General features: G+C 43.9%; 1 long non-coding RNA gene across 1 annotated transcript; it reads left to right on the plus strand.

Annotated features, from left to right (window-relative positions):
• Nucleotides 1-105: 105 nt before the first annotated feature.
• On the plus strand, nt 106-22343 carry LOC142301117 (uncharacterized). The gene is made up of 3 exons (XR_012752693.1): nt 106-163; nt 11873-12006; nt 22019-22343. It is a non-coding gene; the product is annotated as an uncharacterized LOC142301117 (long non-coding RNA).
• The last annotated feature ends 1100 nt before the right edge of the window (nt 22344-23443 follow it).

Raw genomic sequence — 23443 nt, forward strand, 5'->3', positions numbered from 1 at the left:
TATCCTGTTTCAGGAGTGTTGGGCCTATAAGACAAGGTGAGTGGGCGCGGACCCGCCCTATACACATGCATGAAGCCTAGGAGCCAGAGGCAAACACATGAGGCAGGGGAGCAGGAGCGGGAGCGGCGGCCGCGATCGGTAGGCACGTGGACCGGATCAGTGGGTAAGGAGCGGTGCCGGGACACCGGGAGCGTGACACTATTTATCTATCTATCTATCTATCTATCTATCTATCTATCTATCTATCTATCTATACCTCTATCTATCTATCCCTCTATCTATCTATCTATCTGTCTCTTGTAGACCAGTAGCCGCTATCCACGTTCCATGATTTTGGCGCTGGAGCCTTTTCCGTATCGCCTGAGTCCTGACTGTAATTACAGGGCCATGAATGGCGGCTCGGTGTAATAACCAGGAGTCACCGGCAGCACCGGCCTCTCCGTCGGGAGAACATCCATAAAGCGGCGGCTTCTTTTGTAATTTTGTATTTATTTTTATTACTATTTTTTTATATTTATTTCTTGGGGGGTTTTTTTGCTGCTTTTTTACCTTTAGGCTCTCCGTATTCTAGAGCCGCCTTTCCCAGCTCGCTTTACTTACTGTTCCCTTTGTTTTACTTCAAAACCTCAAAGTGTCCCACGCCAGTTCCTGTAGATATGAGGCCGATCCCGACATGTAAACAGATTATATAACTTCACCCCGTGTTGACACACATTGTACATACCTGAAACCCGAGTCGCGCCCTTCCTTGTACTTTTGGCCAGGTCGGATGTGTTGGCTCTAACCCAATGGGAATGAATAGTTCATGTTCAGTGAGTAGTGTTTGTGCCACCGCTGCTCTACAAAGAGCGTCTCCCGCTCTGGAGGACCCGACCTGTCCTGTACGATACACGGCCTGTAAATATGATTGAGCCCTGTGTAATACCGCATTTCACCAGTGGTGGCACTGCAGAGAAAGTGAGCACTTCCTGTCACATGTCCTCGCGGATCATGGTAGTGGCAGCAGAGGTACACTCTGTGATAGGCTTATCTTCAAGGGATTCTCCAAAGTGGAGAACTCCTTTAATGACCAAGTGAATAGATGTAGCTTCACAGGCCGGGTCCACCTTTGGCATGGAAACATCAGCGACGTTAACCCTCAGTGATCAGTGCTCACCACCAGAGGTAGCCCCAATGTGGCTAATCTATGGTGCCGGCACAGGCAACACTATGGAGTGACATCTGCCTTGGAAATTGAAAGCTTTCCTATATAGAGAAATTTCTAATAGGATGGTTGTAGAAGGGTTAATACCGCGCCGAGGTGAATGAGAGGAAACGCCAAAAAAAATGTGATGGTGATTTTACTAACAACGTGTTTCGCAGATATCTCCTTCATCAGGTCACAATCATAGTTCACATTCAATGTGATTTGGACCTGATGAAGCAGATGATATTTACGAAACGCAAATTATAGTACTTTTATTTTGTATTTTACTCCTGTCACGGGTGTGTCACGAGTGACATACAGTTATGTGGTTTCTGGCAATAAATGTTCGCAGTGTTTGGCTGCGCAAAATGCTCTCTGACTTTCCATTGTTCCTGCTGTTAATACTCATTGTATTAGGTAGCTTTTCTGCAGGGTTTTCATCTCTTCCCCTTTAGGACCCAGTGGAGCCCTCCTTTCATCCAGCTGCTGATTATTAGTATTCCCCTTGTGCTTAAATACTCCCTTTACCCTGGACTGGTGCTGGTGATATTTTCAGTTCATTCTAGCTCTGGACGCAAGCAGGTGGCTTGCACTCCTCTGTGGTATCGTTGCTGAAAACTTTGCTGAACTTCTACCTGAGTCACCTGTGGATAAGTAGCTCATGCCTTTCCTTCTGTGTCTTCCTTGTGTCTTCTATAGTGTTTAGTGGGGTTGATGAAGAGCTCATCCCACCCATTCTGTATTTAGGCCCCAGCACTAGGGATACTTAGGGTCATGTATCCCGGTCGGCCTATAGGTGCGGAACCTATCTAGGGTGGTGAGGGACCCCTAGGACCAGCATTAGGGATATCTAGGGTCAGGCATACCGCCTTGCACATAGGTGTGGAACCTATCTAGGATGGTGAGGGACCCCTGGGACCAGCACTAGGGATACCTAGGGTCAGGTATCCTGCTCGGCGCAGAGTTGTGGAACCTATCTAGGAACCCCTGGGACTAGCATTAGGGATACTTAGGGTAAGGCATACGGCCTGGCACATAGGTGTGGAACCTATCTAGGGTGGTGAGGGACCCCAGGGACCAGCACTAGAAATATATAGGGTCAGGTATCCGGCTCGGTGCATAGGTGTGAAACCTATCTAGGGTGGTGAGGAAACTCAAGGACCAGCAGTAGGTTTGGTCAAGAGTCACCATCTTCCCCTTCCCTAGACACAGGGTTTCCCTTCCCTTTCGCCATTTGCTTAGTACATCCCCTTACTTAGGGGTACTTCACACACAGCGAGATCGCTACTGAGATCGCTGCTGAGTCACGGTTTTTGTGACCTCATTAGCGATCTCGCTGTGTGTGACACTGAGCAGCGATCCTGCCCCTGCTGTGAGATTGCTGCTCGTTACACACAGCCCTGGTTGGTTTTTTTATTGTTGCTCTCCCGCTGATAAGCACACATCGCTGTGTGTGACAGCGAGAGAGCAACAATCCTGAATGTGCAGGGAGCAGGAGCCGGCGTCTGACAGCCTGAGGTAAGCTGTAACCAAGGTAAACATTGGGTAACTTTACCTTCATTACCAGCCTCCGTAGCTCTCACGCTGCCAGTGCCGGCTCCTGCTCCCTGCACACGCTAAGCTAAGCGGTGTGCGCTGGAAACTAAGGTAAACATCGGGTAACCATACCCGATGTTTACCTTAGTTACCAGTGTTTGCAGCTTCCAGATGCCGGCTCCGTGCAAGCGCAGTGTCGCTTGCACGTCGCTGCTGGCTGGGGGCTGGTCACTGGTCGCTGGTGAGATCTGCCTGTTTGACAGCTCACCAGCGACCATGTAGCGATGCAGCAGCGATCCTGACCAGGTCAGATCGCTGGTGGGATCGCTGCTGCGTCGCTAAAGTGTGAAGGTACCTTATTTTTGCCGCGGATTTACCGCGGATTACCGCGATTTTGCCGCGGATTTTGATGCGGATTTTTTTTTCCCATTCTATACCCAAAATCCGCACCAAAATCCGCAACAATAATTGACATGCTGCAGATTTTTCCGGATCAAAATCCGCGGCAAATCCGCCGCGGAAAAATCCGCAGCATGGACACAGCATTTCCAAAATGCCATTGAAATGGCTTGGAAGTGCCGCTGCTGCAGATTTTCGGAAAATCCGCGGTAAATCCGCGGCAAAATCCGCGCAAAATCCGCAGCGTGGGAGTCACAACGTCTCATCATGTCCTATATATTATCTCTAGCACATAAAGTACAATAAAACCAGTAAGTGTGTGTGGGGAGGGTGGGTGTTAGGCTACCCGTGGGGGTCTCAATCTATCTTTTGTATAGATATCAGTGCGTCTATGTTTAGTCTCTGGGTATTTCTCTACGTTTGGCGTAGTGTTGGGGCTCTATTGCATTGATCAATTCAGTAGCTACATTTCTCTTGATTCATATGTTCATGGCAGTAATACAGGTTCCATTTTTCACATTTTCACTCTTGCATATAGCTATTGGATTTTTCAAGTCAGTATTCACACAGCAGTTTCTGCTATTTCATGTATTCCCCTTACATAGTCACTGGTGTGCATACCTTATCTCCCCATATCTTAGCTTTTTCTGTGCCCAGCCTTGATTTACAACAAAAGGTCTGTTGCTGATTACACAGCAAATTTACAGGGATCAAAGTTTTATTTTTTTTTAGTTATTTTTATTGTGTTTGTGTATTTGGACCCCCCACCACCACCACCACCACCCCACCCCAGTGTCACGCTAGGTACGGAAAAGTAGCACCTGTATGGCAACAGGGAAGGGAAACCCTGTGTCTAGGGAAGGGGAAGATGGTGACCCCTGACCAAACCTACCACTGGCCCTTGGCTGTCCTCACCACACTAGATAGGTTCGCACCTATGCGCCAAGCTGGATTCCTGACCCTGACTGACAGTGAACTGGGCCCTAGGTAAGGAACGGATGGGATGAGCGCTTAGTCAACCCCACTAAGCTCTAAAGAAAACACAGGGAGCACAAACAGGGGGAGTATACAAACAACTTATCTCCAAGAAGACTCAGGGAGAGAAACTACAACTGTTTCTTCAGATGATATAAGCCGACTGCTTGCATCCAAGGCCTGTATAGGAATATAACTCTATCACCAGCAATGACCAAGTGGAAATGTGGGTATTTAAGGACAGCAGGGAAGTGATGATGATTAAAAGTTGAAAGGTGAGGATATCCGCAGGGTCCTAAAAGTAATGGGATTAACCCCAAGCAGAGAAGATACATAGGATACTCTTTACACCACAGCTGGAAGAATAAAGAGTCAGGGAGCAGTTTGTGTAGCCAAACGCTGTGAACTTCTACAGCCGGACACCACAGGACTGTCTGTCAAAGGGGGTACCATGACCTAAATTTGTATATGCTCAGGGGTTCTTCTTATGGGACTTCCCTTTTTACAGGACATGTATTTATTATTACCTTAAAAGAAAGAAAGTTTTGGTAGTACCGTGTTTAGCCAGTTGAAAAATGATTGATAGTTAGCCATTAAAAGGTATCACAACTACAAAATTAGAATTTTATTTCTCTCACTGAGAGCAATCAATCATTTTTATTACCTGGTGTGAATGCCACTGTTCTCCTGAATCCGGCGATGTTTTTCTTTCCTTCCTGCGCCTCTCCGTTCCCGAGATATAGCCCCTTCTTTTCAGTACTTAAATCTAGCCTTGATAGCCAAGTGGGCGTTCTATTGTCTTGGCGGCTTTTTAGGGGCCACGCCCAGTTGGTGAAGCGCTAGATTTATATACAAGGAAGAAGGGGCCATATCTCAGGAATGGAGAGGCGCAGGAAGAAAATAAAAATATCGCCGGATTCGGGAGAACAGCGGCTTTTACACCAGGTAACAAAAATACATATTTTTGGGAAGTTACTGGTCCTCTTTAAAACACACACTCATGCTTAAAGGGAATTCTCAGCTCAATTTTAGGCGTTTGACCATAGATGAGATATCTGATCGTGTGGACACGTCATAAAATCTAAATTTTACCGTATTTCGTACTATATCACTAGGATTACACCTGCTCGTAAAGGAGTCATTTCCACTAATCAAAGTATCAAAGTATACGAAGGAATTGCTACTTAGGCAATTTTCTAATCTATTACAGGTAGTTTCCCCTTTAATAGTTGTCTGGAATATGGCGTAAACATACACACGGGATACTTGTAACTGACAAAGGAGCACGTTTCCGATGAGAGCCTCTCAGCCCATTAGGGGAACAATGGTTTTCTTTCTCTCAGTCGCGAGCAGACTGTGTGATTATACCCTAAGGGCAGAAATCTCAGTTTACACGACCGTCCTTCTCCATGAACACAGAGACGAAAATACAGAGGATTAAGAAATAAATAATATACTGCATATAGCATTGTCTATATTTCTAAGGGAAAAAAGTGCATAATAATATAAGTAGTGATAATAGTAAAAAAATAAAATACTATGATTATGAAATAATATAATTTTAATTATGTCACACTTTGCATAAATTAAACATTAGAAGCTTTGTAATGTGTCTTCTAGGAGAAATCAGCTTCTTTCTCCACTTATGAGCCACTTCTCCTCATCGTCTCTGGCTCCTAAGCTCATCATTCTCACTGAAAAAAAAATCTAAAATCCCCAGTCTGCCTGTTCATTAAGGGAGCAGAGTGTAGCTGTCCATTTATTTTATGTAGTGAACAGCAGAGAGGAGCAGAGTTAAAGAGACGGTGCTGCTTTCTAGTAAGTGTTTTATCTCACTCTCTAGAGCTAGAGTCACAGCTACACTGCTCAGTACAGCTGTTCTCAATGCTGTGCCTGAACATGTGCTGAATAATTAGACTCCACGCAGGTCAGGTGCCGGCTGTGCTATACAGATGACACCTGCAGGTAAGAGCAACAATCAAACACCACACAGGGCAGGTGCTGGCTGCGCTATACAGAGGACACCTGTGTGTAAGAGCAGCAATTGAACTCCACACAGAGCAGGTGCTGGCTGCGCTATACAGAGGACACCTGTGTGTAAGAGCAGCAATTGAACTCCACACAGAGCAGGTGCTGGCTGTGCTATACAGATGACACCTGTGTGAAAGCGCAGCAATCACACTCCACACAGGTCAGGTGCTGGCTGCGCTATACAGAGGACACCTGCAGGTAAGAGCAGCAATCGACTCCACACAGAACAGGTGTCGGCTGTGCTCTACAGATAATACCTGTGTGAAAGCGCAGCAATTAGACTCCACATAGGGCAGGTGCCAGCTGTGTTATACAGAGGACACCTACAGGTAAGAGTAGCAATCGGACTCCACACAGAGCAGGTGCCGGCTGTGCTTTACAGATGACACCTGCAGATAGGAGCAGCAATCGGACTGCACACAGGGCAGGTGCCGGCTGTGCTATACAGAGGACACCTACAGGTAAGAGTAGCAATCAGACGCCACATAGGGCAGGTGTCGGCTGTGCTATACAGATGACACCTACAGGTAAGAGTAGCAATCAGACGCCACATAGGGCAGGTGTCGGCTGTGCTATACAGATGACACCTACAGGTAAGAGTAGCAATCAGACGCCACATAGGGCAGGTGCTGGCTGTGCTATACAGAGGACACCTACAGGTAAGAGTAGCAATCAGACGCCACATAGGGCAGGTGTCGGCTGTGCTATACAGATGACACCTACAGGTAAGAGCAGCAATCAAACGGCACATAGGGCAGGTATCGGCTGTGCTATACAGAGGACACCTGTGGGTAAGAGCAGCAATCAAACTCTACACAGTGCAGGTGCTGGCTGTGCTATACAGATGACACCTGTGGGTAAGAGCAGCAATCGGACTCTACACAGAGCAGGTGTAGGCAGTGCTTTACAGATGAAACCTGCAGATAAGAGCAGCAATCAGATGCCACACAGGGCAGGTATCGGCTGTGCTATACAGATGACACCTACAGGTAAGAGCAGTAATGGAACTCCACACAGGGCAGGTGCCGGCTGTGCTATACAGATGACACCTGTGTGTAAGAGCAGCAATCAGACTCCACACAGGTCAGGTGCCACCTGTGCTATACAATTGACACCTGTGTGTAAGAGCAGCAATCAGGCTCCACACAAGGCAGGTGTCGGCTGTGCTGTACAGAGGACACCTACAGGTAAAAGTAGCAATGAAATCCACACAGGTCAGGTGCCGGCTGTGCTATACAGCTGACACCTGCGGGTAAGAACAGCAATCGGACTCCACATAGAGCAGGTGTCGGCTGTGCTATACAGATGACACCTGTGTGTAAGAGCAGCAATCGACTCCACACAGGTTAGGTGCCAGCTGTGTTATACAGATGACGTCTGAGAGGGTAAGAGCAACAATCGGACTCCACACAGTGCAGGTGCCGGCTGTGCTTTACAGATGACACCTGTGGATAAGAGCAACAATCGGACTCCACACAGTGCAGGTGCTGGCTGTGCTTTACAGATGACACCTGTGGATAAGAGCAACAATCGGACTCCACACAGGTCAGGTGCCGGCTGTGCTTTACAGATGACACCTGTGGATAAGAGCAGTAATGGAACTCCACACAGGTCAGGTGCCGGCTGTGCTATACAGATGACACCTGCAGGTAAGAGCAGCAATCGGAGCCGACAGTGACAGATAAGTCCCGTGCCTATGGGTTGGCACAAGCTGCTCTCCGTAGGACATCGTGAATTTTGGAGTTCGAGCGATCGCAGGTTCAAGTTCCTTGGGAAAAATAAAATATAAAGTTTAAAGAGTAAAAAAAAGTTTTTAAAACTATAAAAAAAACATTAAAAAGTAAAGAGAAGAAATATAAAAATAATAAAACATCTCAACGTCAATAAACGTTCGATCTGTGACAACATAAATTTATTTTATCCCTAAGGTAAACACCATGAAGAAAAACGGCAAAATTTCCATTTTATGGTCGTAACACGTCCCCCAAAAATTCAATATAACTCTGTCAGTATATATAGACAGCACATACATGTATACAGGCAGTATAATTAACCCCTATCATGTTATAACAGCTCTTAAAGGGTGACTTCCACACATGACTGACTTCCTATTCCCTGGCTTGTATTTTATTCATGGAGACTCCCTGTATGATGTATTGTTTCCATTTTCTCACACACTTCCCCCTTTGCCGCCTCCTCCTCGCTCCTTCCCCGCCTTCTGCGCCGCCGCCGCCGCTCTCTCCACCTCTCCGTGTCCTTACTTCCCCCCCTGCCCTGGCGTCCCCGTCTCCACGACGACCCGATTCCTCCAGCCAATCAGAGCGCTGCTCACGTTCGGCACGTCCCCCGGCTGGCAGCGGCGTCTGCCCTCCAGTGTGTGAGGCGGGAGGGAGGACGGAGCAAACCATTCTACGACCAAGGGGGAGGCGGGAAGCCTTTTAGCCTCTTTTTTAACACTTTTTAACTCAAATGTTCACCTTAACGATAGATATCGATTAATAAATCTTACTAGTGATCCCTGCACCGACAAAAGGTAATTATATGCTGGATTAAAATATTTATGTCTTAGCCTATTCCTGAAAACACCCCTATTTTGAGAATGGTCAGTGCCGCCACAGGGTCTGTGCTAACATGTCCTTTTTTATTAATGTGTGCTATTTTTGTATATTGTCGGACCTGTCTTATTTATGAGGCTATTAGGGGGGGCTCAGGTTCTGCATTTTGTTGTTTTCTTGCCTTCCTGATGCCTCACCAGTGTCACCCAGGGAAGAAAGGGGCAAATGTGAGAGAAAATGGAGAAATATTCACCTATAAATATGTGTTATATAAAGAAAATCATAAAAAAAGGAAGGAGGGGCGTATAGATAGATATATAGCGAGACAGAAACGCGTCTAATCCGACATTGTCCTATAGGAGGAACGGAAAGGTCCTTTATTCTGGGATAGATAAAAAAATCATTAAAATAGGAATTAAAATATTACATGGAAATTCCTTTAAACTTTTATTGATAGAATGGATAATTCCTGTAATCTGGTACTACCGGATAGATAGAATGGATAATTCCTTTAATCTGTAACTACCGGATAAATAGAATGGATAATTCCTGTAATATGGTACTACCGGATAGATAGAATGGATAATTCCTTTAATCTGGCATTACCGGATAGATAGAATGGATAATTCCTTTGATAGAATGGATAATTCCTTTAATTTGGTACTACCAGATAGATAAAATGGATAATTCCTTTGATAGAATGGATAATTCCTTTAATCTGGTACTTCCGGATAGATAGAATGGATAATTCCTTTAATCTGTAACTACCGGATAGATAGAATGGATCATTCCTTTAATCTGGTACTACCGGATAGATAGAATGGATAATTCCTTTAATCTGTAACTACCGGATAGATAGAATGGATAATTCCTTTAATTTGGTACTACCAGATAGATAAAATGGATAATTCCTTTGATAGAATGGATAATTCCTTTAATCTGTAACTACCGGATAGGTAGTATGGATAATTCCTTTAATCTGGTACTTCCAGATAGATAGAATGGATAATTCCTTCAATCTGTAACTACCGGATAGATAGAATGGATCATTCCTTTAATCTGTAACTACCGGATAGATAGAATGGATCATTCCTTTAATCTGTAACTACCGGATAGATAGAATGGATCATTCCTTTAATCTGTAACTACCGGATAGATAGAATGGATCATTCCTTTAATCTGTAACTACCGGATAGATAGAATGGATAATTCCTTTAATTTGGTACTACCAGATAGATAAAATGGATAATTCCTTTGATAGAATGGATAATTCCTTTAATAATCTGGCACACATTTTACCCGGCCATCATTACATCCCCCCATAATTGTAAACTTAGTGCCCTGTTCACATGATATTAATGGTCTCTGCTTAGCACATAGGCCGGGAAAGTCCCCAACATAATCAGCGAGTTTAAGGTTTCATTGACGAGTAGGTCAAAGAAAAGACCTTATGGACTTAACTAGACTTACATAGAATCCAATGGGTCCACAGAGAAGGTCCAAATTAGGCCCCCGCCGTGAGCCATCAGCTGCCTTCAGGTTGCCCCAATTGTGTCGAGGATCCTCCTTCTCATTTAACTGATTAGATGCGATGGTCGCTGGTAACCGAGGAAGCTAAGCAGCTGAACAGTTAAGTGTAATTGTTACGCCACAAGATAGATAGATAGAGGGATAGATAGAGGGATAGATAGATAGATAGAGGGATAGATAGATAGATAGATAGATAGATAGATAGATAGATAGAGGGATAGATAGATAGATAGATAGATAGAGGGATAGATAGATAGATAGATAGATAGATAGAGGGATAGATAGAGAGATAGATAGATGGATAGATAGAGGGATAGATAGAGGGATAGATAGATAGATAGATAGAGGGATAGATAGATAGATAGATAGAGAGGGATAGATAGATAGATAGATAGAGGGATAGATAGATAGAGGGATAGATAGATAGATAGATAGATAGATAGATAGATAGATAGATAGATAGATAGAGGGATAGATAGAGGGATAGATAGATAGATAGAGGGATAGATAGATAGAGGGATAGATAGATAGATAGATAGATAGAGGGATAGATAGATAGAGGGATAGATAGATAGAGGGATAGATAGATAGATAGATAGATAGATAGAGGGATAGATAGATAGATAGAGGGATAGATAGATAGAGGGATAGATAGATAGATAGATAGATAGATAGAGGGATAGATAGATAGAGGGATAGATAGATAGAGGGATAGATAGATAGATAGATAGATAGATAGAGGGATAGATAGATAGATAGATAGATAGATAGATAGATAGAGGGATAGATAGATAGATAGATAGATAGATAGATAGATAGATAGAGGGATAGATAGCTAGAGGGATAGATAGAGATAGATAGAGGGATAGATAGATAGAGGGATAGATAGATAGATAGAGGGATAGATAGATAGATAGAGGGATAGATAGATAGATAGATAGAGGGATAGATAGAGGGATAGATAGATAGATAGATAGATAGATAGATAGATAGAGGGATAGATAGATAGAGGGATAGATAGATAGAGGGATAGATAGATAGATAGATAGATAGATAGATAGATAGAGGGATAGATAGAAGGATAGATAGATGGATAGATAGATAGATAGAGGGATAGATAGAGGGATAGATAGAGGGATAGATAGAGGGATAGATAGATAGAGGGATAGATAGAGGGATAGATAGAGGGATAGATAGATAGATAGAGGGATAGATAGATAGATAGATAGATAGATAGATAGATAGATAGAGGGATAGAGGGATAGATAGAGGGATAGATAGAGGGATAGATAGAGGGATAGATAGAGGGATAGATAGATAGATAGAGGGATAGAGGGATAGATAGAGGGATAGATTGAGGGATAGATAGAGGGATAGATAGATAGATAGATAGATAGATAGATAGAGGGATAGATAGATAGATAGATAGATAGATAGAGGGATAGATAGAGGGATAGATAGAGGGATAGATAGATAGATAGATAGATAGATAGAGGGATAGATAGAGGGATAGATAGATAGATAGATAGATAGATAGAGGGATAGATAGATAGATAGATAGATAGATAGATAGAGGGATAGATAATTCCTTTAATCTGGTTATTATACAGATACATTTGATTTCATTGATATAATAATTCCTCTATGTCTTTATTCACAGGCCTTAATAAGTTCCGAACTATCAGACATTCAGGATACGAGCAGCTGATGAATCCCCAAATGTGCTGGAAAAACGTGCAGACGACACTCCGCGCGGAGGATTGTACGAAGAGCTGCCCGGGAGCTGTACAATAGGTGACAGATGGCATTTATAGCTCCATCACACGAACTACCGCCCCCTCTACATAAAGCAGAGAGAGATAGAGGGATAGATAGATAGATAGATAGATAGATAGATAGATAGATAGATAGATAGATAGATAGATAGATCGATAGATAGAGGGATAGATAGATAGATAGATAGATAGATAGATAGATAGATAGAGGGATAGATAGATAGATAGATAGAGGGATAGATAGATAGATAGATAGATAGATAGAGGGATAGATAGAGGGATAGATAGATAGATAGATAGATAGAGGGATAGATAGATAGATAGATAGATAGAGGGATAGATAGATAGATAGATAGATAGATAGATAGATAGAGGGATAGATAGAGGGATAGATAGATAGATAGATAGATAGAGGGATAGATAGATAGATAGATAGATAGAGGGATAGATAGATAGATAGATAGATAGATAGATAGATAAATAGAGGGATAGATAGATAGATAGATAGAGGGATAGATAGATAGATAGATAGATAGAGGGATAGAGGAATAGATAGAAAGATAAATAGACAAAGGGATAAATACATTTATTTTTAAAAATTGCCAGTTGGCGCAAAAATGTCAAAAGTCGCTAAATTTTTAACATCAAAAACTTGCAACTTTTCTATTCCAACTTCCAGATAAAAGTTTTAGATAAATTCCCCCAATAGTAGTTTTTTCATAGGAGATAGACAAAATGTCAGTTCTGATTAACCCTTCATAGTCTCTCGCTGCTCAGACAGCTCATGGTAGAATTATCACAGCGGATACCCCTCTTCTGGTTCGGGGCCAGGGTCCTGGGATCGGTCCCTGACTATAGATACATCTCTGTATGGATTCTCTCCAGTCACAGGTCGGGTAACGTCTGACCTAAGGAGGTGACAAGAACAGAGCACACAGGAAGCAGAATGGCAGGGTGGTCACCGAGTGTGAAGGTTCCGCTGTTGCTAAGCAACACTGCCAGAATGAATACACAGATCATATATATCTTTAAATCCAACATATAGAAAATGGCGATTTTTTTTTTTCTTTTTTTGTTCACCCCTCATTGATTTCCACTCATTGTGGACGCGGGTGGAGAAACAAGCTGGGCCGGATATTCTTGTTCAACCATTAAACTCATGGAAAAAAAACAAACAAAACAAATAGTTTCCTTATCAGAGAATCTTAGGTGGTCACAGCATCTGTAAATTGTCTCTAGATCCTATCTTCACCTCCGTCTTTTCACTAGATGGGTGTCTCAGAAAGTTTTAGGGCATGATAATGTCAACTTGCCTCTAATTTGGGGGAAGTTTCCCAGGAATACGCATCGAGGACCTATCCTTAGGAAGGCAATCAATATATGATTCATGTCGGATCAAAATTTACTAGATAGAAATACAGATTGGGTGAAATATATATTGAACACGTCCCCAATTTTCATAGTAAATATATTTGTAAAGGGGCTATTGATGTGAATTTCTCACCAGATGTCGGTAACAACCCATCCAATCCACACAGGCAAAGAAAACAAACCATAGACGTCCATAAATTAAGTTATGTGTAATAATGAGGAATTACACAGGGAAAAAGTATTGAACACATAAAGAAAGAGAGGTGGAAAAAGCCCTGGCAAGTCATGACACCATCTGAAATCTATCAGTAATTAGAAAGCAATCCTGCCATTTAGTGAAAAATAATATCAGCTGGTTCAACTGATGGCCCGATAAAAGGGATGTCTCATTATCTCATTATCAAGGGGCCACACAAGAAACATCTCATGATGGGTAAAACCAGTGAGCTGTCTCGAGACCTTGGCAACCTTATTGTTACAAAACATACTGATGGCATTGGTTATTTCTAAACTCCTGTAGGTTCCAGTGATCACTGTTAGGGCCATAATCCGGAAATGGAAAGATCATCCATGTCACCATAAACCGGCCATGACCAAGTGCTCTCCACAAGATTTCAGACAGAGGAGTGAAAAGGATTATTAGAAGAGTTGGCCAAGAGCCAAAGACACCTGTGGAGCGCTAGAGAAAGACCCTGGAATCAGAAGGTACAAATGTTTCAAAGAAAACAACAACTAATGCACTTCCCTCCATGGCCTGTATGCACGCTCCTGTATGCACGCTCACCATGCAAGACTCCATTGTTGAACATAAATACTGGGAGAATATAGTCTGGTCAGATGAGACCAAAATGTATCTGTTTGGAGGCCATAATACACACCATGTTTGGAGGCCAAAAGGCAAATCACCCCAAAACCACCAACACCAGTGAGGTGTGGAGGTGGGAACATCATGGTGTGGGGCTGTTTTTCAACATTCGTCGCTGGCAAACTTCATATCATTGAAGGAAGGATGAATGGACAAATGTACTAAGACATTCTTGATCAACATCTGCTGCCATCTACCAGATGAGGATGAAACGAGGGAGGACATTTCAGCAAGACAATGATCCCAAACACACAGCCAAGGAAACTACCAACTGGCTTCAGAGGAGGAAACTAAATCTGCTCGAATGGCCGAGCCGATCACCGGAGCTGAATCCAATAGAAAATGTATGGAAGGAACTAAAGCTCAGAATTTATAGAAGGAGCCGGGGCCTGCAGGATGTGAAGAGTGTTTGTGTGGAAGAATGGACCAAATCCCACCTGAGCAATGCAAGCAACTAGTGTCTCCATACCGGAGGCGTCTGTAAGCTTTATCACCAACAAAGACTTTTGTGTGAATTATTAAAGGGAACCAATCATCAGGATTTTCGTGTATAAGCTGCAGCCAGTGCAGTGCTGGCACTATCAGGCACAGTGTGTACATACCATTGGGGTGCAGCTCGGATGTTTAGGCAGTGAAATTCATCTTTATAAAGTTTGAAATTTCGTGCACTTATTGATTGACGTGTGCACCTCTCTGTTAATGTCCGGGCGGGTTATGCAGGAGTTCCCCGCCCCCCCACCAGCCTGTTCCTCCCTCTCTCCTGATGTCCGGGCGGGTTATGCACGTGTTCCCCGCCCCCCCGCGCCGCCTGTTCCTCCCTCCCTCCCTCTGGCTGTATGTAAATATCTAATCTTCAGAAACACGGCGCCGGAGTGGGCCTCTGCGCATAGCGCTTATCTCCGGCGCCATGTTTCTGAAGCCCCCGCATTACACAACTTGGTGTCTGAGAGGGCGGCGCCACAGCGATGTCTCACCGGCTGGTGTGCTGGCCCGGTGTCCTGGGGCGGCACGTCATCGTAGCTACAGCTGATCGCGTCCTCCGATCAGCTGTTCTGCAGTCCTGTTATCGCGCTCGCTCCTGCGGTCACAACGGGATCTGAAGGAGCGAGGGCGCATGCGCCGCCCTCTAACACCAAGCTGTGTGATGCGTGCTTCAGAAACATGGCGCCGAAGATAAGCGCTGTGCGCAGAGGCCCACTCCGGCGCCGTGTTTCTGAAGATTAGATATTTACATACAGCCAGAGGGAGGGAGGGAGGAACAGGCGGCGCGGGGGGGCGGGGAACACGTGCATAACCCGCCCGGACATCAGGAGAGAGGGAGGAACAGGCTGGTGGGGGGGGGCGGGGAACTCCTGCATAACCCGCCCGGACATTAACAGAGAGGTGCACACGTCAATCAAAAAGTGCACGAAATTTCAAACTTTATAAAGATGAATTTCACTGCCTAAACACCCGAGCTGCACCCCAATGGTATGTACACACTGTGCATGATAGTGCCAGCACTGCACTGGCTGCAGCTTATACACGAAAATCCTGATGATTGGTTCCCTTTAAATACATGTCAGTAAGCGTGTTCAATTATTTTTCCTTGTGTCATTTCTCATTATTAATACTTTATGGACATTTATGGTTTGATTTCTTTGCATGTGTGGATTGGATGGGTTGTTACCGACATCTGGTGAGAAATTGATGTCAATAGCACCTATAGAAATATATTTACTTAGAAAATTGGTGACGTGTTCAATACTTATTTCACCCGTTGTATCTATATTTTTTCTCTTTACATAGGAAAACAGGGAAGACAGATTATGTTTTCTGAGATTTTTCAAGCCCCAATAAGTATAAGATACAGAAATAGATAGGGAATGGATAGGTAGATAGAGAAAAGATATCTCTTAGGATGGGTCCTTTGTATGCGTTAAAATGCAATATGCATCGCCAGCCAATCAGAGGCCGGTAGCTGTCGTCAGCTTGCCCGTCACAGGCGGCACATTGCAATGACATCATATGCTGTCTGTGGCTGGCGTGACAAAGTTAGAAGAGGATGCTGCTTATCGTTGAATCATTTGTTTCTTTTTAAAATGTGCTGGAGAAGAAAGGAAGACATTGTTATTGGAAGGGGCCCAGGACGGGGGGTATTATGCCAGTAAGGGGCAAAAAATGAAGGACCTTATGCCAGCTAGGGGTCCAGGATGAAGGACATTATACTAGGAAGGGGCCCAGGATAGGGCCAATATTAAATAAAGGGGTCAGGATGGAGGACATTATTACATGATGAGGCACATTATTTTAGGAAAAGGCCCAGATTAGAGGACATTATATCAGGAAGGGGCCTAGTATGGGAGACATTGTACGAGGAAGGAGTCTGGATAGGGGAGATTGTACAAGGAGGGAGCTCAGCATGGGTGAGATTAATAAAAGAAGGTACCTAGGATGGGGGACATTATTAAATAAAGGGACCCTGGATGGGGGATATTCTACTAGGAAGGGGCCCAGGATACGGACATTATTAATTAAAGGGGCCAGGAGGGAGGACACTATTATATCATGGGGTACATTTTTTTAGGAAAGGGCCCAAGATAGAGGACATTATATCAGGAAGGGGCCCAGGATGGGAGACATTGTACCAGGAAGGAGTTGGGATGGGGACATTATACAAGAAGGGACCCAGCATGGGGGAGATTGATTCAAGAAGGTACCTAGGATGGGGGACACTATTAAATAAAAGGGCCCAGGATGGGGGATATTATATCAGGAAAGTGCCAAGGATAGGGACATTAATACAGGAAGGGTACTAAGATGAGATACATTAGTAACTAAAGAGGCCAGGATGGAGGATATTATTACACGATGGGGGACATTATTTCAGGAAAAGTCCCAAGATAGAGGACATTATATCAGGATGGGGCCCAGGATGAGAAGAGACATTATACCAGGAAGGAGTCTGGATGGTGGGTATTGCACAAGGAGGGAGCCCAGCATGGGAGAGATTAATACAGAAAGGTATCTAGGATGGGGGACAATATTAAGTAAAAAGGCCCATGATGGGGGCTATTATAACAGGAAGGGGCCCAGGATAGGGACATTAATACAGAAAGGGTACCAGGATTAGGGACATTAGTAAACAAAGGGGCCCAGGATGGGGGATTTTATTCAAGGAACGAATCTGGTTGGGGGACATTGAACAAGGAGGGAGCTCAGCATGGCAGAGATTATTACAGAGAGGTACCTAGGATGGAGGACATTATTACATAAAAATACCCAGAATCGCGGATATTATACCAGGAGAAGGAATCTGGATGGGGGAGATTGTACAAGAAGGGAGCCTAGCATGGGGGAGATTAATACAGGAAGATACCGAGGATGGGGAACATTATTAAATAAAGGGACCCATGATGGGGAATATTAAACGAGGAAGGGGCCCAGGATAGGGACATTATTAAATAAAGGGGCCAAGAGGTAGGACACTATTATACCATGGGGAAATTATTTTAGGAAAAGGCCCAGACTAGAGAACATTATATCAGGAAGGGGCCCAGGATGGGAGACATTGTACCAGGAAGGAGTGGGGATGGGGGACATTATACAAGGAGGGAACCCAGCATCATGGTGGAGATTATTACAGAAAGGTACCTAGGATGTGGGACATTAATAAAAAAATGGGCCCAGGATGGTGGATATTATATCAGGAAGGTGCCCAGGATAGGGACATTAATACAACAGGAAGTGTACTAAGATGGGAGACATTAGTAAATAAAGGGGCCAGGATGGAGGACATTATTACACTATGGGGGACATTATTTCAGGAAAAGTCCCAGGATAGAAGACATTACATCAGGAAGGAACCCAGGATGAGAGACATTATACCAGAAAGTAGTCTGGACGGGGGACACTGTACAATGAGGGAGCCCAGCATGGGGGAGAATAATACAGAAAAGTACCTAGGATGGGGGACTTTATTAAATAAAGGGGCTTAGGATGGGGGATATTATACCAGGAAGGGGCCAAGGATAGGGACATTATTAAATAAAGGGGCCAGAAGGGAGGACATTATTACACAATGGGAGACATTATTTGAGGAAATGGCTCAGGATAGAGGACATTATATCAGGAAGGGGCCCAAGATGAAAGACATTATAACAGAAAGTAGTCTGGACGGGGAACATTGTACAATGGGGGAGCCCAGCATGGGGGAGATTAATACAGAAAAGTACCTAAAATGGGGGGTCATTTTTAAATAAAGGGGTTTAGGATGGGGGATTTTATACCAGGAAGGGGCCAAGGATTGGGACATTATTAAATAAAGGGACCAAAAGCAAGGACATTATTACACAATGGGGGCAATATTTCAGGAAATGACCCAGGATAAAGGACATTATATCAGGAATGGGCCCAGGATGAGAGACATTATACCAGAAAGTAGTCTGGACAGGGGACATTGTACAATGAGGAAACCCAGCATGGGGGAGATTAATACAGAAAGGTACCTAGGATGGGGGACATTATTAAATAAAGGGGCTAAGGATGGGGGATATTATACCAGGAAGGGGCCCAGGATAGGGACATTATTAAATAAAGGGGCTAAGGATGGGGGATATTATACCAGGAAGGGGCCAAGGATAGGGACATTATTAAATAAAGGGGCTAAGGATGGGGGATATTATACCAGGAAGGGGCCCAGGATAGGGACATTATTAAATAAAGGGGCTAAGGATGGGGGATATTATACCAGGAAGGGGCCAAGGATAGGGACATTATTAAATAAAGGGGCCAGAAGGAAGGACATTATTACACAATGGGGGACAATATTTTAGAAAATGGCCCAGGATAAAGGACATTATATCAGGAAGGGGCCTAGTATGGGAGACATTGTACCAGGAAGGAGTCTGGATAGGGGAGATTGTACAAGGAGGGAGCTCAGCATGGGTGAGATTAATAAAAGAAGGTACCTAGGATGGGGGACATTATTAAATAAAGTGACCCAGGATGGGGGATATTCTACTAGGAAGGGGCCCAGGATACGGACATTATTAATTAAAGGGGCCAGGAGGGAAGACACTATTATATCATGGGGTAAATTATTTTAGGAAAGGGCCCAAGATAGAGGACATTATATCAGGAAGGGGCCCAGGATGGGAGACATTGTACCAGGAAGGAGTTGGGATGGGGGACATTATACAAGAAGGGACCCAGCATGGGGGAGATTGATTCAAGAAGGTACCTAGGATGGGGGAGACTATTAAATAAAAGGGCCCAGGATGGGGGATATAATATCAGGAAAGTGCCCAGGATAGGGACATTAATACAGGAAGGGTACTAAGATGGGATACATTAGTAACTAAAGAGGCCAGGATGGAGGACATTGTTACACGATGGGGGACATTATTTCAGGAAAAGTCCCAAGATAGAGGACATTATATAAGGATGGGGCCCAGGATGAGAAGAGACATTATACCAGGAAGGAGTCTGGATGGTGGGTATTGCACAAGGAGGGAGCCCAGCATGGGAGAGATTAATACAGAAAGGTATCTAGGATGGGGGACAATATTAAGTAAAAAGGCCCATGATGGGGGCTATTATAACTGGAAGGGGCCCAGGATAGGGACATTAATACAGAAAGGGTACCAGGATTAGGGACATTATTAAACAAAGGGGCCCAGGATGGGGGATTTTATTCAAGGAACAAATCTGGTTGGGGGACATTGAACAAGGAGGGAGCTCAGCATGGCAGAGATTATTACAGAGAGGTACCTAGGATGGAGGACATTATTACATAAAAATACCCAGAATCGCGGATATTATACCTGGAGAAGGAATCTGGATGGGGGAGATTGTACAAGGAGGGAGCCTAGAATGGGGGAGATTAATACAGGAAGGTACCTAGGATGGGGGACATTATTAAATAAAGGGACCCATGATGGGGAATATTATACTGGGAAGGGGCCCAGGATAGGGACATTATTAAATAAAGGGGCCAGGAGGTAGGACACTATTATACCATGGGGAAATTATTTTAGGAAAAGGCCCAGACTAGAGGACATTATATCAGGAAGGGGCCCAGGATGGGAGACATTGTACCAGGAAGGAGTGGGGATGGGGGACATTATACAAGGAGGGAACCCAGCATCATGGTGGAGATTATTACAGAAAGGTACCTAGGATGTGGGACATTAATAAAAAAATGGGCCCAGGATGGTGGATATTATATCAGGAAGGTGCCCAGGATAGGGACATTAATACAACAGGAAGTGTACTAAGATGGGAGACATTAGTAAATAAACGGGCCACGATGGAGGACATTATTACACTATGGGGGACATTATTTCAGGAAAAGTCCCAGGATAGAAGACATTACATCAGGAAGGAACCCAGGATGAGAGACATTATACCAGAAAGTAGTCTGGACGGAAGACACTGTACAATGAGGGAGCCCAGCATGGGGGAGAATAATACAGAAAAGTACCTAGGATGGGGGACTTTATTAAATAAAGGGGCTTAGGATGGGGGATATTATACCAGGAAGGGGCCAAGGATAGGGACATTATTAAATAAAGGGGCCAGAAGGGAGGACATTATTACACAATGGGAGACATTATTTGAGGAAATGGCTCAGGATAGAGGACATTATATCAGGAAAGGGCCCAAGATGAAAGACATTATAACAGAAAGTAGTCTGGACGGGGAACATTGTACAATGGGGGAGCCCAGCATGGGGGAGATTAATACAGAAAAGTACCTAAAATGGGGGGTCATTATTAAATAAAGGGGTTTAGGATGGGGGATTTTATACCAGGAAGGGGCCAAGGATTGGGACATTATTAAATAAAGGGGCCAGAAGCAAGGACATTATTACACAATGGGGGCAATATTTCAGGAAATGGCCCAGGATAAAGGACATTATATCAGGAAGGGGCCCAGGATGAGAGACATTATACCAGAAAGTAGTCTGGACAGGGAACATTGTACAATGAGGGAACCCAGCATGGGGGAGATTAATACAGAAAGGTACCTAGGATGGGGGACATTATTAAATAAAGGGGCTAAGGATGGGGGATATTATACCAGGAAGGGGCCAAGGATAGGGACATAATTAAATAAAGGGGCTAAGAATGGGGGATATTATACCAGGAAGGGGCCAAGGATAGGGACATTATTAAATAAAGGGGCCAGAAGGAAGGACATTATTACACAATGGGGGACAATATTTCAGGAAATGGCCCAGGATAAAGGACATAATATCAGGAAGGGGCCCAGGATGAGAGACATTGTACCAGAAAGTAGTCTGGACAAGGAACATTGTACAATGAGGGAACCCAACATGGGGGAGATTAATACAGAAAGGTACCTAGGATGGGGGACATTATTAAATAAAGGGGCTAAGGATGGGGGATACTATACCAGGAAGGGGCCAAGGATAGGGACATTATTAAATAAAGGGGCCAGAAGGAAGGACATTATTACACAATGGGGGACAATATTTCAGGAAATGGCCCAGGATAAAGGACATTGTATCAGGAAGGGCCCCAGGATAGGGCCATTAATAAATAAAGGGGTCAGAATGAGGGACATTATTACAAGATGGGGCCCAGGATGGGGAAATTATTACATGGAAAAAAGGAAAGGTAGATAGATATTCCTGAATATTTCTCTATATACAAAGATACATCTCCTCTACACATAGACTACTTCTTGTTGGTCCTATCCCCATTGTTTCCGCGCATTTCCAGCTCCTACAGAGATTTATGTAGAAATGTCATCCTGTAATTGGGTTTGTGTTTTTTTTTCTTCCCATCAGATGTGGTTCTACCAGAATCTCTGACATGTATGTTAATGTGCAGCCTCCGCTCCGCTGCAAACAATACATTTTTAATGCGCCCTTTAGGATTCCGAAGCGTTTCCCATCACCGCGTGTAAAGCCTTCGCCCGTCTCCCCTCCGCCCTGAAAGAAGCCTGAGAGCTGAGATATGAGCACTGAGACCTCTTGACAGGGAATGTGCTCAGCAAGGAGCTTTGAAAGGGGGGTCTATAGAGATTTGCAGAACACAAAACCCTCCACACCTGCACCGATGATCCGGGGAGAATTTTTACATGGAAATTCAAAAAGAACAATTCACTCGAGAGAATGAGAGAAAAAAAAAAATGACACCCACCGGGACCCTTATCAGATTTCCTTAAGCGCTTCAGAGGTTACATTGTCAGGAACCTTGGCATTAACTGTACAGTCGGATATTCTTCCATAGATACATTTTTAGGAATTTTTTTAAAAGAAGCAAAAAAATAAATTATTATTATTATTAATAATAATAATAATAATAATAATAATAATAATAATAATAATAATAATAATAATAATAATAAAAATGTGTATATATTTATTTATATACTGTATATATCTAGATATATATTTTTATTCATTTTAAATATTTTTTTATTTATTTGTTAAAATATTTATATATACAGTATTTTTTATATACGGTATATATTTTACACAGCTACCCAAAGAGCTACTATGTAGGATGAGTGGAGGACCCAGCCATTGGATCCAAATAATCAGTGTCCTCAACAAGCTCCCATATACTGTAATGTATATCCATCACTTCTTTTTCCTATTCTATTTCTCATTTTATCCTCAATTAGAAAAACATGGCTGTTTTCTTCTGAAAACAGCGCCACTCCTGTCAACAGGTTGTATGTGGTATTGCAGCTTCACTCAGGTCTCAGTATATGAGCTGCAATACCAAACAGAACTATGGACAGACGTAGCACTGTTCCAGACAGAACCATAGACAGGTTGGGCACGGTTTCAGACATAACCATGGACAAGTGTGGCGCTTTTCCAGACATAAACATGGACAGGTGTGGCGCTCTTCCATACTGAACCGTGGACAGGTGTGGCGCTGTTCCAGATAGAACCATGGACAGGTATCGTACTGTTCCAGACACCAGCATGGACAGGTGTGGCGCTGTTCCAGACAGAACCATGGACAGCTGTGGCGCTGTTCCAGACAGAACCATGGACAGCTGTGGCGCTGTTCCAGACAGAACCATGGACAGCTGTGGCGCTGTTCCAGACAGAACCATAGACAGGTTGGGCACGGTTCCAGGGAGAACCAAGGACAGGTATGGCGCTTTTCCAGACAGAACCAGGGACAGGTGTGGTGCTGTTGTAGACAGAACCATGGTCAGGTGTGGTGCTATCCCAGACTGAACCGTGGACAGG

This window comes from Anomaloglossus baeobatrachus, chromosome 4 (genome assembly GCF_048569485.1).
Source record: "Anomaloglossus baeobatrachus isolate aAnoBae1 chromosome 4, aAnoBae1.hap1, whole genome shotgun sequence".
NCBI classification, from domain to species: Eukaryota; Metazoa; Chordata; class Amphibia; order Anura; family Aromobatidae; genus Anomaloglossus; species Anomaloglossus baeobatrachus.